Here is an 18,098-nt window from a genome sequence, read left to right as displayed (position 1 = left end):
AAGCAAGGCACAGAGCAGGTAAGAACTCCACTTTTCACAGCTCTTCCAGAGCACAAACATGCTGTCAGGCTGGGGTCACCGTGCCCACTTCCTTAAGCAACACACAAAAGCCTTCAACCCAGCATACTGGTACAGTTTCACAGTTTCTGTGAAAGACAGAAATGCATACACTGAATTTCTAATGCCAGACTTCTTTCCTTGGATGCAGTGTATTTTTAAGCTGCAAAAGCACTTGCATGCACCTGAAGCTTGACTGTGGATTTTAGCTGTTGCCTGAGAAGAAAATATATGTCCTTTAAGACAGCTGGAAAAAAAGATTTTAAAAAAAAGCAGTTAAAGCAGGACTCCCAGCTTGTGGCAGATTTAATGACTAAAGGTGCAACAGAAGAGACACTTGAATAGTTAATTACTAGGAACACAGGATATGCCTTCTTCTATACTTAGCTTTAAATGTACTGTGCTTTAATCTGCTCAAGTGAGGGTCTGGCTTTATAAGGCACTGCCTCAAGCAATGGCCCAGGATCCTTCATTAAGAAACAGCATCTTTGAGCAAAACCAACCCAGTGATCTATACAACAATTAAGAATGGCATCAGCTCCTGAAAATAAGATTTTAAAGTGCTGTTGCTACCACAACAGATGCCTGGATAATAGCTTAAAATTTACAAAAGTGAATGCAATGAAAAACTTTTTTTTTTTTAATCAATAAGAAACCAACAACAGTACAAAAGTGGTGGCTGAAGGTTGTAAATTCATGGTGGGAGCATATAAACTTGCACAGCACATTTGATTGCATCAGAGTGCAGCCTGCCTCCCAGGTATCAGATAGCTGTAAAACCTTGAAATCACTTAAGACCTTGAACTATTACATATATTCTCCATTTTGAAAGGTACAGCACCTGGGCTCAAAGCCAATGCCAATGGCCAATTTTGAAATGGCAGCTAAAGCAGTCATAAAGCAGAAATGGTTTCAGTGGAGCAAAAGATCTTAAGGACAGATGTGGGTAGGAAGGCAATAGCCTCCAAAAGAAAACCCAAACCACCAGCCAAACTTGTATCTTGCAGCCCAACATCCTCCAGGATTTACACAAATTGTCAGCAGGAAAGCAAGCAAGAGATATGGAAATGACAGCTCACTCCTTTCACAGACTCCACTCTTCAGCAGAAGATGGGAGAGGCTCAGCAATAGAAGCTTTACTCCCAATTTACTGCTCAGTACTCAAGCAGATGTCAGGGCAGTACAGAACCTGGCACTACACTCCACAATGGGTTCATTTTCCATACAAACAAAAAAATGTCTAAGCTTGCTAAATACTAACTTGCAGCTACAAAATTCATCAAAAGAAAAAAAAAAAGAATTACTTTAAAGTTTACCGAATTCCACCCCCACTCTTGTTAAGAGGCTTGTATAAAACAGGTTCATACTTCAAAAATTCATCAATTGGTGAGTTGGCACCTTCTCCTGAGACTGCTTGAAATCCAGGAGCTAAACTTTCTCTACAGTTGCTCCTCATTTTCATGCTAAAGACCCTAAACAGTTAAGATAAAACTGAGGGACATATACAGCTGTAGATATGCAGACACATATTATATAGCAGTTATTCTAATCAAGCAATCCTTCTCACACAACTAATAAAAATTGTAACACTTTTCATTAATAAATCCAGCATTAATTAATAAAATTAATTTCTAAAACCTGCAACAGACAAAGTAAAAGTTTTTTGACCACTTCAGCAAGTATGAACTCACTTAATAAGTCAGAAAAATGTAGTCTTTTATCCACACCACAGGGAAATTCTTATGATGATTAAGTCCTGAATTATTTAAAGCCTTGGAAAGGCTGAAGTTTCTACCATTTGTTCTTGGAAACATTTTGCTCAAATTGAAAAAAAAATACTGAAAACCTTTATTCAAAGCAACACTATTTTTCTAAGCATCATTTTGCACTTCCTTTGACCAAAATATCAGAATCATCTGAGATTCTTCAAACATTAACATGCTCAGATGAATCTGGGAACAGTTGCTTCACAGCAGCAAAACTTCACTGCCCTAGTTACAGAGAGAAGGGAATCAATGCCAGGCAGCATAAGAAAAAGAACAACAATTTAATAAAAACGACCAGGAGTTTATGGCTCTTTGTGTGCAGGGCACAAAATACAGCCCAGGGGCAGGCAGTGACCCTCGGGGCAGCCCACTGGATTGGGGAGGCAAGGGGGGCAAGCAGCACAGCCCCACAGGATGCTGCTGCTGCTGCTGTGGGGCCTGGCGCTGATGGCGTTTGACTGACAGGGCGATGGAGAGAGCTGCCAGAACACCACCAACACAGCACCACCAGCCTGCACAGCAACAGATGCTTGGCAGGAGTTATTTCCATCTCCTTCCCTTGCTCAGATATCATGGAAGATGGGCAGAACTCATCACAAAGGCAAATCAAATAGAAGCATAGATGGGTAGAGTTGCTATGAAGGAAACATTCCAACCCACATATCAAAGGCAATCTTTTCTTTCCCACCAAAGAATATCCAGGGCATTAAAAAGCTTTACTGGGTCTTTTTTATCCAGCAATGTTATTGGGTGTTTTCATTGTCTCACAGTTACAGTTCCAGGCTTGGGGTAAAGAGAGTTTTCCACCCCTTTCAGCAGCAAGCCAAGAAGTTACATTAAATGCAAATTACTGAACTTGAGCAGCATAGAGGAAAAGCTGCCCTTGCACTTTTGCCAGAGAGGAAACATGTCACCATGCAGCCAGCAGCTGTCTCTGCTCTCTGAAAAGCAGCAGACAGCTAGATCATAAGCTAACAAAATCTGTAGGTGGAAAACTTATAAATCATTACCCTGTAAAGAGAACAGAGCAATGTAAGGGGACAAGAAAACAGAGCAGATGCAATCCAGACACAGGTTCTCAATAAATCCTCATCAGGCTTCCTGCCTTCCACTGGGACACTGTGCCTTTTGTTCCTAAAACACTGGGATTTTTTTAAGAAGTGATTAATAAGCTGGAGGTCCATAAATTCAACCATGGCACAAATCACCAGAAGTGCAGCACCAGCAACCAGGTTTATCTTGCAGACTTGCCACAGAGGCACCAGCACAGCTGCCATGTTTATGAAACCTTTAACCCAAAGGTGCTGTTCATTAGGAGCAATAAAGCCAGAGCCAGGCTCTTGCCACGTTAAAATCCCTTCCCTGGTTTTACAGCTTCAGCAGCAACATGCAGGGACAAAACAGTAACATAAGAATCTGCAGGGTAAATACAATTCACATGGGGGTTTAATGTTTACATGAAATACGAATATTGCTGAACCACATGCCCTGTCTTTCCCTAAAGAGCCTCCCAGAAGCTCTCAAGGCACTTAAATATTTTAAAAATGTTTATTTTTTAATCACAGAACAGCATTGGTCCGCAGTAAAAAGCGTATCTACTTCAATAAAAATATTTGTTCCTTATTAGCATGCTTAGTGGGAGAGAGAAAACAAGGAGATGAAACAGAAGGAATTGATTTAATTCTGCAGCAAAATGAGTATCTGAAGAGAATGAAACTTACCACACGTTAAATAATAAATAAAAACCTGTGCTCATGCAAGGTTTCCCAGGAATGAACTGGGCATGCAGCTTGTGAAGAGTTATCCTGAGAAGGAGGGGGAAGACCTTACTGCTCTTTGCAGCCACCTGAAAGGAGGCCAGAGCCAGATGGAGCTGGTCCCTTCCAAGTAAGGAGCAGCAAGACAAGAGGAAATGGCCTCACCTTACATCAGGAGAGGTTTAAATTGGGTGGTAGGAAAATTTTCTTCACTGAAAGCATTGTGAAGCACTGGAATAGGTTGCCCAGGGAAGTGATAGAGTCACTGTCACTATTTAAAACACAAGTAGATGGACTTGGTAGACATGCAGATGGCACTTAAGAACATGACAAACCCAGAAAAAATGAGAAGACAGACTCACTGAAGTCTGCACCATAAACCACATCACCTAACAGCTAAACTGGGATGCACAGGAAGATGTTTCTTGAAAAACAGTCAAAAAAACCCCAGTTCCCACTGCCACCAAAAAATGTACAACCACACACTACATTAGAGAGCCACCTCACTGCACTTATTTCAGGACAGCAGGTATTTCTTAGGTCACTAACCAGGAATTTGTACAGAAGTGGCTCAGATGAGTAATACTACTGAAGCACCTTCAAATGCACTTCATGGTGTCAAGAGAACTGTAAACTGAGCACCGAGACAATGGACTTCTCTGTTGTGTCATCAGGAATCATATAAAAAGTGCATGAGTCATGGCACAGTCAGTGAAAGAAAAGGAAACAAAAAGAGTAAAATATTCCTAATAACTGGCAGGTAGAAATACAAGTTAAGAAAATTAAATCACACACTCAGGGTGACACACAAAAAATGTTGTCATTCGGTAACAAGATTTCTTCCAGGGACTAAAGAGGAGGAATTAGATGTAATTCTTTAAGAACAAGGTATTAGCAGGAGCTTTTCTCACTGTTGAAAGCTCTCTTAGGTGCTAAACTCTTAACTGGAATAGGCTGTGAAAATGGAGATGGTGTATTGCTACAAATCAATTCATATCCAATTAACATTCATTTGAAGGTAAAATACCAACTCCAAGCTTGCATACCTTGCCAATAGGAAAACCTCTTAGAAAAAGAAGGGGATAAACAGCATCAGGCAGAGATCAGGGTCAGGTGAACTGATAAAACAATGGAAGAAAGAACTCTTCCAAAGCTAACAAAGTTTTCTCCTCACACAAGACACCACGTTCAATGGATTGTGTAAATGCTAAAACAGGGCTCTCAAATTTGGAAACATTACATGTCCTGATCATCCTGAAAAATTCAACTGTCTTAGCGATTGCCATAGAGATGATTTTGTTACAGGGAAATGGTGTAGCTGAAATTCTGCAACAGCACGACTGTAAAGGTACCGCAGCAATTTAGTTCAATCCTTCATTAATGTTTGGGGGAGAACTACAGTAGCCACTGTTCATAGTACATTTGCAAGAAATCATTAATGGAGTTACTTTATAGGGTTCCCTTGAACCAGCTCTCTAATAAACCAATAAACACAGCTATTTGGAAGAAAACATGTTCAAAAAAGTACCAGAGAGGCTTCATTCCCAGAAACAAAGCTTGTTAAGACACAAGAAAACACAGTAACAGTTCTGTAATGAAGGCAGGAAGATCAGCTTTCTCATATAGAGTACCACTCCTCAGTTCAAGTCCATCCTGCTTCTGTTTTTTTAATGTATCAGCCCACTGCAAGTTTTTATAATGTTGATCCTACTCATACAATTTTAGTATCAACAATAAAATCAGAAGATGTGCCTCTTCCATTCTTCTTGCTACCTCAAAGCTCTGCAAAGCAGCAAAAGCACTGGACATCACTATTGCCTCCAGGACACACCACTGCAACACTTGAAAACTGATAAACTAAGGGGCTAAGGTTAAAGATAAAAATAAATACAATCTGTGCATTCTCCAGAAAGCAATGCTCCCCAGATGCTAGCAGATCGTTATTTCATGAACTAAATACAGTGATGGGAGGAGGGATGTATTAATAGCCAGCACCTCCTACACACCTGCAATTGATTTTAATAGAGCAACTGCTTTAAGCAATAAAGCAAGTTTCAATTCAGAACTCCCTAATTATTTCTTCAAAGCATGTGCAAAGAGTTCACCAAGATAATGCAAGGGTTTTTTTTTTACCTGAGGGAAAATGAATCAGCTGCCAAGTATCTGAATTCTGATCTTTCTGGCACAAAGGGCCAGCAGTGAAAACATATAACACTTTTCACCATATCTAGTATTCCAAACATACCAGCTAACACTGGTTATGCTGTTAGCAGTATTCACTTGGACAAAAAAAAAGGAATCTGTAACTGACTTGTATCACTCTGCATCCCAAAAGCAGTCCCATATTCCCTGAGGCTGCTTCTTCCTCCTTAGAGCAGGTGAATATTTTGACAAAACACACTAGTTTTGGAAAATAAACTCCTGGAGTGGGGAATAGAAGCAATCAATGCTTGGACTTCTTTAACCTGCAAGCAGTTACTTTCTAGGCAATGGTGGGTACAACTCCTCTGAGATCAAGCTAAGATAATCCCATGGCAATAGGCACCAATTCACATCCAAGTTGTGTGTTGGGGGAAAAAAAGAAATAAAGGCCACCCTGGGGTGCCTACACAATCAACTGTTATGCTAGGTAGTCAGAAAAACAGCTATTACAGACTGAGCAGACATTTGCTATCATACGCACTGCTTGGCAGCTCCCATACCAGCACTCTCAGCCTTACTTCAGAATAGCATTTCTTCACCTCTGTGTGGAAACCTGAGAAATTGCTACAAGTTTGACAGGACATGAAAGAGAAATGTAGCACTCACTCTATCTATACTGGTTTTGTGTGTTGGGGTTTTTTTTTGCTTTTGTTTTGTTCTCTTTGTTTTCCACCTACCAACACTACAGGCCACTTCCAGAGATGAGACTATAGACCCAAGGCAAATTTCTCCCAGTAAGCCAAGCTTTGGTATGAGAAGGCTGTCTCTTAGATCCACAAACACATAAGGCATTACTCACATTACTCACCCATGACACCAAATTCCACCCGGGAGTATTAAGATAACAGCATTGAGAGTTGGGTGGCACCTGAGTAAGGTCAGGTTAGGAGAAGAAGTAAACAAAAATCCCAAGAGGACTATCCTGGGTCAGCTTGTTGTATTACTTATTTTGCAGGAGGACTTCAGTTGCTTTTTCTAAGATGAGGGAATACATTCAAACCAGTTTTCTTCAGAGAGCAAAATTCTTTGAGATATATTGTGATTCAAGCCACATATTTCTTCCCAAAAACGGGGATGCCCAGAGAGAATACTGTCAAGACTGGTAATGTGAATCACATTGATATTGTGATTGAATTGTGTGATTGCAACTGCTTTACTTTGTTATGTGTCATTTACATTTGTACGACATTCTCAGTATAATTTGTGTTACTCTGCTAAATCAGAAATCCCACATAATCTCAACTATCCTCAGGTGGGGAAACTAGATATTAAACATCATACCCTCCACATGTGGAATATCTAAAAGATGCTGATCATAGAGTATTGGACTCTGACACTATTCACATAGCAGAAATGGGAGATCAGTTTTGGTTTGGTAACCCCAAGCTCAAATACCAAGCAATCATATATGGCAAAGTTTCCCTCATTTTGGAATATCATACACAGACATAGTCCTGAAAATTCTCAAAGCGCTGCATCTTCTCTCAATTTTGACAGTTTAACTTTGCTTTTCTTGATCTTCTTCCATCCTGTATTTAAACATAAATGACATTAAACGTAAGACTTATCTGAAAATATAAATGCATAAAACCAAGAATATGTCTTTGATGGTAATCGATATTAAGGAGACTTTGGAATACATCAAACTGAACCCAAAGAATTCACAGTTATCTATAAACACAGCACTGCAAACAATGGCTATTATGAATGTTTCTTAAATTTTGCTTCTCAAAAAGTGGTAATTGTATGCAAATTTGATCATAATTGCAATCAGATGAAAATTCAGTTCTCAAAACCACATTTATATATACAGCTGGCCAAAATCACAGAACTAAGAAACACTGCCACAAAAGGAAGTCAAATAAAGCAATAATATAAATCGCCTGAAGTAGAAAAAAAATAGAGCAACTAGCCTGTTGTGTCAGTAATTTGTATCTGTTTTCCAGTATTAGCATCATCTCCTAACAGCTTAATCACATTACAAGAAGCTAGTAGAAGTTACTGAGACATCTGTTTCACCCAGACGTAGATCAGAGCAGGTACAGAATATTTTGCCCCACTCCACCACAGAGGCAGCAAGCAGTGCTGAATACACTGCAGTGCTTTCTGCCCACGCACTGGTAATGGAAGCACAGAGAGCTGTCATTCAGCTCAGTTCAGTGCCAAACCCAGCAATTTAATTGAAACTACTGGTGGTGAGCACCACTCCCTGTTTCGCTGTCAATCACTCTACAAGGCAATCAGATAAATCAAAACCCCTATCGAATTTTCTTGACTGAACAGCCAACTGTCAGAACCCAAATATGGGGTGCATTTGACTTGCCTTTAAAAATTAATTACGACACCTAGTGTAACCCTGCAATTCTTGCATATTTTCACCACAAGAAAAAACACAAACACTTCCAGAAAATAGCTTATCTGAAATGTTCTGCTTGCCCATCTTAGAGTGAGATGGGTAAACAGCTTCACAGCTTCAGATTTAAGTCACTTTTTAAATATCTGAATCATATCAAACATCACACCTGCAGATTGGCCATCTGTGCGAAAGTCTATAGCTCAGTGATACCTACAAACATCTCAGGCAGAGATAGGAATTTAGTTCCCCACCCAAAATCAACAATAAGGCAATTACTATTTGTATCCTATTCAGTTCTGTAGTTAATTCATTAGACCTGCTTGTTCATCTTTCTGAAATAATTCACAGAACTTTCATGGCTGGCTGAGAAGTTTCAAAATGCAGCACACCACAAATAAGTTGAGAGCATAGCCTCAGTATCAGACCACAGCCGTCCACCCACTCCCAACCCAGTTTCTGAAGCCAAGCATTGCTGCAGGAGTTATGGATTTCTAACCAGAATATGTTTAGTATCTTTTTTAAAGGCCATAAAGCATCACTATGCCAGACAGCCTTGCTTCCTTCAGAGAAAGCATGCATCCACTTTGTGGTTGTTTGGCCTATGTCAAAGTCAGCTTGGCACAATGATATTTGACACTATTAATAGGGAAATCTATTTTCTTGTTTACATCACTGTTCATGCACTGGAAAGACCAATATCAGCAACCTACTTCTGCAGATAACCTAATAAGGGCTCCATGGAATGTAGGTGTATGCATGCATACATACACATTTGTACAAGAGAGCAAAAACACCAGTAAAAGCTACATTAGATTTCTACAACTCACTTCCTATGAAGATGCAAACTATGAATAATTTAAAAGGTTTACTAATGAGACAGCTAGAGGATTTTTTTTTTTTTGCTGGGCTGAGAAACCACAAGGAAAGGCTTGGCTGGTCCCTCTGAGGCTTCAGAATGAATGGCAGTTAACCTAGGTAAATCCTAGAATGCAGAGCCATTCAGTCACTGATACAGTCAAACTCCCCAAGTCAGTGAACCGACTGCTGAAGGCCAGGCAAACCAACACATTTGTATCCCACCTCAAACGTTGCTCTGCATAGTTTGATACCCTGTGTAGAGCTAAATAACCAGTAAAGCTAGCATATGTTCTTTGCTAAGGGAGGATAAAAATGCAAAGGTAGAAGTGACAACCTAAATTAATTTTTTTTCAATTCTAAAACAAAAGAGAGCAGATAGTCAACATGACTTTTAATTGGAGGCTTTGCAATAACTGGTATTTTTTTGCTATTCTTGACAATGCTTCAGAAATAAAGTTGATATTTCAGATAAAAATCTGTCAATATGAACCTTTACTAACCAAGTGTTAGGAACATGAATTAAGGTACTTTAGTCAGTAATTTAGTAGCGTAGTTTTCAACATAAGTAATTTATCTTGGGATTACAAAAAAAATATAACAGGTATGTTGAAAACAATAAATGGGGAACATGGCCTACAGTTCTTGTCCCCATCACCAAGACTTGGCTCTCCCTCAGCTTCAAAAGACTATGTTGTCTCCTCATACCATAACACTGCTTTTGCAGTGCCAATACCTAGTAAAAAGGTCAACAATTATTAAAACTGACAGGATAAAGGAAAATGGGGAAAGAATGAGGCTTCCTATACTTCAACAAAATACAGCTTAGGGAGGGCACTAAGATACTAAACTAATCCTAGCATCCAACAGGCTACCCATGAAATGCTTTGGCTTCAATGAGCTGGGAAGCACTGCTCCCAGATAAAAGCTCAAGAATCACACAACTTCCTCACAGCAGAGACCTGAGAGTCTGATGCCTTGACAATTTAGCAGTGTGAATCACCAGCCAACCAGTCCAGTGTCATCATGAAGAATCTCAGAGGCACAACAGCAATGCAAATTGACATACTGATGGCAGAGTACATTGGGAAAAAGGCACTTTTCAGCATACACCAATAAACAATTTAACAGGGATAAACTGACAAAGTAAATCCCTTCCCTCGGCTCTTCTAGAGAATTATGTGCATCCTTTCCTTCTTCTAATTCAAGAAGCCTTTTAACAAGGCCCCACAAAACAAGATAGCCAAAGTCAAAACCCGGCAAACGACCTCATGCATGTGCTTGAGCACAGAAGTAGGTGTTTCCTCATGCTGGGAAGGCAGCTGACACCCATGGGCAGGATGATAAATTTGAAGGGCAGAGCCAAGGATCCACATGGCCCAGGGAGAACACTGACTGGGGCTTCTTATACAAAATGTGGAGAAAGAAACCCACAAACATCTTGGCAGAATATGGTATTCAACAGCACAACACTGGGTTTTCATAGCACTGGCTGATGATTTTGGGATCGTCAGGTCACAGTCACAAGAAACCACACATTAAGAAAATAGCCAAAGCAGACCTAAGACAAAAAATACTTTACACAGGCTTCAGAAAGGTGCAGAGACATAGAAAAAAACTAGCAACCAGACTCAAACCAAACTCACACCAATACTGGTGCATACAGGGAAGGTTGTAAATTGAAAAGAATTCTAAATTCTAAAGTCAGCCCTCTTCTAAAGGGCTGACTTCTCTCAAGCATTTAAAAGAAGGAACATACTTTGTTTTTCTAATTTTCTGTTGCTCAAGGCATGAAATGGCAGTGAAAATAAATTACAAGCCCTATATCTAATGCTCAGTAATATCTTCCCAAGATTTCATCCATGTCTTATCAGAAGAAAATGATTAATGTGTAACTTGAATGCACTGAATGTATCTTCCCTCTTAAAAACATTTCTAGAGAACTAGAGGATTTTATTTATGGAAACAAAAACTAAAATGAAAGGATCACTTTAGCTTGCAAATTACAAACTGTTGAACTGCTCAGACTTCTTTTCTGCATGAAAACACATCTAAGGAAAACACATGAGAGAGTAGTTATTACAAGTAAGTACAACCCCAAAGTCGTATTTAATTGTTCTGCCTACAGTAACTGAAGGAACTGTAGAAGGGTGTAACTCATTGAGATTCAAGACATCACAGAAGATGCTTCCCTTCCAATGTCCCTGGCCAACCTCTATCCCAGACTGTGTCTAGCACTTCCTTTGCCTGATCTGTCTGTCCTCAGTCCTAATTCTCACTAGAGGTAATCCATCATCTTACAGACTGAATAAAAGCAGTAATCTTTGTCTGCCACTATGAGCCTGCAAAAATTGTAAGTGATCTCTATACAGAACTTTTCCATCCAACCTAAGAATAGCTCAGATTTTGCAGAGCAAATCCTTACACAGAATGACAAAACATACATACGTATGAAGGACTCAGTGAATTTTAAAATTCTTTCTATAATTTCTGTAGTAGAAAAAAAAAACTCATTTCTAATTTCAAAAACTCTTAGACACATAGCAACTAAAAGCTCTCACAGAAAAAGTAGGAATTACTACTGATTTACTTCCTGGAAGTATTTTCCCGACTGGCTGTAATTTAAAAACCAAAACTGTGATTATTTGTTTTATACAGCACATGTGAGGAAGACGTTTTTCTTTATTAAAACCAGCTTAGCCAACAAAAATGAATCTAAAGATGGAGAAAAGTCCTGTAATTTGATCTACATGAGTTGCCACGCTTGGACTTAGCCATCCCTATCACAAACAGCGACCCAAGCTGGAAATTCTACCAGCAAATTGCTACCAAAATATGAGTTCCTTGTATTATGCTTGCACCATACAACCACACTTTACAGAAGACCAAAGCTGTTAAACCCTGAAACTCAAGTGTTTCATTCTGCTCTCAGCTGTACAGCATGCAAGAATGGTAAAGAGCACTTCAGTGCAGTAAAATGGCCACCACACCACTACACGTGGGTACTGGACTCTGCTTGGCTTTTTTTTTGACTTTTGCAGTCTCTCACAAAATCTACAGCTACATTTAAGAACTATGGTACAGCAAGTTCAAAAGGGTTTTCAGGCATGGTAGAAGATTATTGCACTCCACAGACTTTTCTCTAGGGAGAAAAAATAAGATTTTTTTCAATTTGTCAATCTTCCTCTCACACACCAGCATTACCTCTGAGTGATCCTTGAGTATTTTATTTATCTTTCAACAGACAGTTACTACTTTAATGTGTAAGTACTGTTGCAATTGAGGAGAAGAGTAATTTTTAATCAATACTGGATCACATGGAAAAGTAAACCATTTCAGAAATCAAATCTAAAATTTAATGGGCAACCATTGCAATTCACAGGTGATTTATTGCTCATAAAATATAAAAATGGAATTACTTCACCTGTAAGCTCAAGCAGAGAGACAGATGTGGGTGACAGCCTACTGCCTTATGAGCCACACAGATGTAGGAATTTTTGAATTTGCACAGGAGGAATGAAGACAGAAAATGAGGAATAAAAGATGATGCCTCTTAAAGCAATCTGAATTTAACAGCACACAGCCATTCAATGCATGATCTAATTCCTCTGTCCTAAACAATAACCTTAAGCCTACAAAGAGGTACATATATCTGCACATGACTGTAAGCAGAGTTTAAATAATCCTGTCTGGAGGTTAAAAAAATTACTCACTAATTAGATCTAATTAAATGTTTAACTCAAGTGCCTCCACCATTCTTCACCAAAGAAAGGTTTGATTGTCACTGACTAAATGCTGCTAATGCTGTTTTTCCCAGTACTGTACTCATGAATCCCTAAAACCAGTACAAATTCTGTATGTGCTGTAATTTTTCAATCTCCTCCTATACATAGATATATTTCCCTTGCACCTTTATACAATTTTATTTGCTTTATATTTCTGGAATTTTGAATTTATTTTAGGAACAGCCATCTGAAAAGCAATTGCAAACCAGCTCTTACAGAAGCTGTGCTAATGAATTACTGGGTTATTGCTACCACCTGCAAAGCTTAAGAGGGAAAGAATTTAGTCTTGCAAAGGTGCTCAGGCATACTCTGACACAAACTGCTCTGCTGTCACTAAACACATCTTTAACAGCAAAAAGCTGCTTGCATGCCATCTGTTCCAAAAAATGCAAGCACCTAACTATGTGGAATTCATAGGCACGAAACAATTTGTTTAAAGCTTAGATTTCTTTTAATTCAATAAAACCACAGTGACTTAGAGCTACACCCGGAAAGGACAAAGCATGTATTGTGTGAGCAAGCCACTCACAGTAGAACCACCTAGAAAAAACAATTAAGAGAATGTGAACTCAATCTGCAAAAGAGCAATTTATTTTTTTTTCCTATGCTGGCTATATAAAAGAAGAAAGAAGTACACATATCTGATTTTGTTGTGAAAGCAATGCTGACTTTTTCAAAGGAAGCTTTTAACCAAGTAGTACAAATGCACATTCATCTAAGGCACTTACATTGCCCATGATCATCATCACAATACCTGAACACCTCGAAATTTCTTCTTTGCTCTGTTAATCCTCACTCCCTGTGGGAAGATTCTGGTTGCCCTGGCATGATTAGCAGTTAAAGACACACAAAAATAAAAGCATATGCTTAAAAATGCACTTTACAACACATACAGATGAACAGTTGAACAGTTTCCTTAGAAGAAAATTCTATAGGTGACTGCTATTCTGGATATATTTTAGGTGCAAAACCACCAAAGCTGGCTCTGCTCAATCAGGTCAAGTCTTGGAGTAAACCAACACCTAAGTTAAATCAGACTACTAAGCCCAGACAGGAGTGCATTACCATTATAGAGACATTCAAGCCCCAAACTGGTATTTTCACACTGCTCTGACCTGTATTTCCTGCCAGAGAACACTGCTCACCTCAACCATGCTCATCCTATAGTCTGCATCAGACAATCTTCTGGAAAATAATTTGGTGTCCTTCTGTCCCATATATGTAAGAATCCTTCAAGTCAGGATTGAAGAGAAAGATGAAAGAAGCGTAAACCTCATCTCACCAGACTTTGGATACAGCTAGAGTCAAGTCCTAAGATTTGCTTCTGAAGTTCAAAGTGTAGAGAAAGCCTAACTTTGTGCAAGGTCTCACAAGGAATCAGTAACAGGTGGAGATATCTATTGAGGTCTCAGATTAGCATTTTATCCACAGGAATAGCTTGTGTGTAGCTATTGTGGATACACCAGTTGTGCTCAAAAACATGTATCAGTGCTCACCAGTTTCAGTTATTTTTCCGTGGTTTTACAATCTACCCTCTGGTATAAAACAGGCCTTAGCAACCTTGACAGATCATAACAAAGATGAGTGGCTACCCTGAGATCCAGAAACAGATGAAAGTTGAAAAACATCCCTTACAATATAATAAAAGCACTTTAAGAAATCTGAGTTATACAATGCCAATCAACTGGGCTGGGGGGGGGGCACGGAAGTAACTTACCCACAGATTACTATTTGTGAGATCTGAGAGGAAAAAACAGAGGTTGTTTCTAGCAATAAAAACCCCTTGAACTTGCATGAACTTGAATTGATCTAAATGAATAATCCTATTAGATCCTCTTAACTTTGGCCAGGATATAATTATAAGGATTGGAGACAGCAGGACCAAAACCCAGCAGGGGTCTGTCTGCAAGGCTCAACTGCACTTGAAGGAGATTTCCTATGGCCCAGGGCATGCAGGAAGACAGAGCTAGTTTACAAAAATACACTTGGCAACAATATGTAACAGATTTTACATACACCCAACACTTCAGCTCAGCAAAAAGACAATGGCAGGGGACACCACAGGTCTGTCAAGGCCTGATTGCACGTCAAGGCTGAACAGGAACCAATTCCTCATCGGCTCCCAAAACAGGAACTGGGGGCTGGGGATTGAACAAAACCATGAAGCAGCAGGTTCACAAACAGGAAAGAAGAAGTCCTCTTACCAGCAGTCATGGAAGTTATAATCATGGGTTGCTGCATACACACAATTTATCTAAATTTAAAAAGCCTACCAGCCTGCTTTAGGCTGTCAAACATAAAGGTAAACACAAAGACACCACTTCTTGCTGAGGAAATCCCTAGCTGAACCAGCGAGATGGGAGCTAGGAAATAAGCCATAGAAATATGCGTACTTGTTTGACCTATTATTTTATTTTCCCCTAGACAAAATGGAGTGGGTCAGACACGTTTCTGACCCTGCCAGGCCCAGGCACTGAAAGTGACTATGGGATCTTTGACCTCTGCAGAGTACACACCCAGAATTCAGGCACCCCTCCAAGAGAGAAGTGAAGGCAGGTCATTTGAAAGAAAACAGTGAAACCAGTTCAGCATTTCCTTTCCCTCTCTTCCTTGTCCAAAGACTGAGAGTTTCATGGTGCACTCTCCAAGGCATAGGACAGTCTCTTCCCCCCAAACTGTCCTGAGAAAAAGGTTATTGCTCTGTCCATTCTCCCAAAATGAATGTTACTTTATTAAAGAAATCCTTGTTATCTTCTTGCATGAATCTTACCCCTGACAACTGCACACAGGCACTGAGGATCAGCTACACACTGGTAACAATAGCTATCACAAATCCTCATGAGCACACCTCCATGCAGTAAAACCAGCAAACTGCTGGGGAAAAATGTCACCACTGGTTCCTGCTTCACAAATCACAAGTACCAGATGTATCACCTGATGAGGAAATAGGGAATTTTTAATATGTAAACGTATAATTTAAAATCAGGAAAATATTCTGAATCACAGTGAGGTTAACATTTCCTTCTCCCTCTGTAATACCCAAAATATATATTATTAATTACCAAGCAGTAATGCACATGTCTTAAATATGTGAAAAAGATACAGCAGATAAAAGAAAATGCATTAAAGGGAAAGACACAAAGGCACAGAACCTACATTTCACGTTCCAGTGCTCTGCTGAGACAATGACTCCCTACATTGCCTTAAAAAAAAAAAAATCACTTGTTGCCTCCATGCCTCAAATTACGTTCATAAAATGGAGGCAATGCCACTTCCTCACACTCTCACAAGGATAATCTGAAGATTGTGAAATATCTGCATATTACAAGATTGAAGGTCACACATAAGCCAGGTAAGAGTGAGAAACATGTTTTAACTAGCACTGAAAGTATTTTATTACCCTTGCAGATGGAACACTCCTGTAGCCTTAGTCACCAAGTGAGATCCAGTGAGGCTGCCAAGGAAAAACTGTCTGTTCACTCTGTGAACAAGGGCAGGATGGCAATAATGACATTCTCATATTAAATAAAAGGAATGTCATATGCATACTTTTCTGTGCTGAATGCATGACAGTTTTTGTGGGTTTTTTCAAATGCAAAAGGAAGCTTGAAGGCTGTTATTTAATAGTGCCACAAAGATTATTGGGGCACTGTAGTATCACAAAATTTGTTCACAGCAGGTAAAATTCACACCCTGCAGTGAACCAACAAAAGACCACTTAAATCCTAATTTCAGCCTTCATGGTTGAGCCAGTGACATACTTCTGTTAGCACTACATGGGGATCGTTTTCTGGATCAGAATATTAAAAGCACTTGTGCTTCAACAGCATTTCCTTCAAGACATTTTTGGTTTCCCACAAAAAACGTCAAGGGAATCTGTTGCAATCTGAAGTCCAAACCAATCTCTTTTATTTACACTTGTTGATGCAAGTAAAACTAGATGGTGGCACACCCCTGTATTTGCATGATTTTTAAAATCATGGCAACGTACACAATTTGGCTGTTTAGTTAAAATAAAATTGTATCACATTTTGGGTTTTTTTACTCAAATAGTTACAAAGATACACTATATTCAGAGAGCACGCTCTTCTATGAGAGAGACTTAACCATTTCTGAAAGTCATTCAAAAAGTCATCTACAGGTATCAAAATAGAGAACAAAATCAGTATTAGAAAGAGAAATTCCAAAACGTATTTAAATATTTCAGTATGAGACCTGCAAGTACTAAAGGAACGGAAAAATTCGTCTTCCTCATAAAGCCATGCCTTCAAAAATTAGTTACAGGAAAAGAGGGTTCCTTAAAAGGAAGGATACAAAAAATACACATTTAAGAGTAGAACAAAAGAGGGTAAAAGTCAGCATCAAGTATCAGGGTCCTGCTCTTTTCTCTGGTATAAACACAGGCAAAAATCAAAGATGTTAAACCTCAGTCTCTGTCCCTTGGAGGGGACAGGTCCTTGTGCCTACCGAGCTTCCACTGGAATAGTGGAAAGTTGGATCTGTAACAAAGATTATTTTTCCACCAACAGTTTAATTTTAGAAAGGCGCCAACAAAAGGCACCGCTCCGAACACCCTGAGCGCGTTCCTTCCCCTCCCGATCCATCAGCGCCCGCTTCCTCCTGCAGACACGATGCCGTGGCACGACCACGGCTCCATTCGGCCGCTTTAGCCGAACAAAACGCTCTTCCTGCCTGGAAAAAAATGAAACAACAAAAAGCCCAACCACCCGACCAACCGATGCCATAAAAAGGCAGGAAGGCAGGAGCACGGCAGGAAGGGCCGGCGTGCACGAGAGCCCGCACGGCCGCCCTCCCGCAGCGGACCGGGCGCCGCCGGTGCTCCGCAAACCCGCGAACGGCGGCATTTCCGAAGCCAGGCTCCAGCACCCACACCGGGGCTATGCCGCCGCCGCCGCCCGCCCTACCCTGCCCCGCCATGGCCGCCGCGCCCGCCCGGCCGGAGCTGCCCCACAGCAGCCACCGTGGCCTGGGCAGCGCGGCAGCGCGGCCGCGGGGCTCCAGCGGGGCTCCCGCCCGGCGCTCTCCCCATCCCGGCCGCACCTGTCCGGTGGTTGCGCGGTCCGGGGCGGGGAGGGCGAGCGAGCGCGACGGCAGCGGCGACGGCGGGAGACAATGGAGGAGTGAAGGACGGACACATTGACACACGGGCGCCTCCGCCCGCCCAAACCACTGCCGGCACCTCCCCGGGGAGGAGAAACAAAGGAGCCGCGGAGAGGCCAAAAAGGGGAGCAAAAAGAAAAGCATAACGCTTTTCTCAACTTGAAAACAAGGGGTAAAAGCGGACAGGCTTCTTCTCTCC

At 40.5% G+C, this 18,098-nt stretch overlaps 1 protein-coding gene across 1 annotated transcript in view; it reads right to left on the bottom strand.

The window, feature by feature from the left end:
- BZW2 (basic leucine zipper and W2 domains 2) overlaps positions 1-17,996 on the bottom strand; it is a 56,193-nt gene extending 38,197 nt beyond the window's left edge. Inside the window, exon 1 of the mRNA XM_054646116.2 lies at positions 17,840-17,996. The gene's annotated coding sequence lies outside the window, so the exon portion shown is untranslated. The remainder of the gene's footprint in view (positions 1-17,839) is intronic.
- Between the last annotated feature and the right edge of the window lie 102 nt (positions 17,997-18,098).

Source organism: Agelaius phoeniceus, chromosome 1 (genome assembly GCF_051311805.1).
Source record: "Agelaius phoeniceus isolate bAgePho1 chromosome 1, bAgePho1.hap1, whole genome shotgun sequence".
Lineage (NCBI taxonomy): Eukaryota > Metazoa > Chordata > Aves > Passeriformes > Icteridae > Agelaius > Agelaius phoeniceus.
Note: the sequence above shows the minus strand (reverse complement) of the source record. Positions and strands in the feature narration are given on the sequence as shown.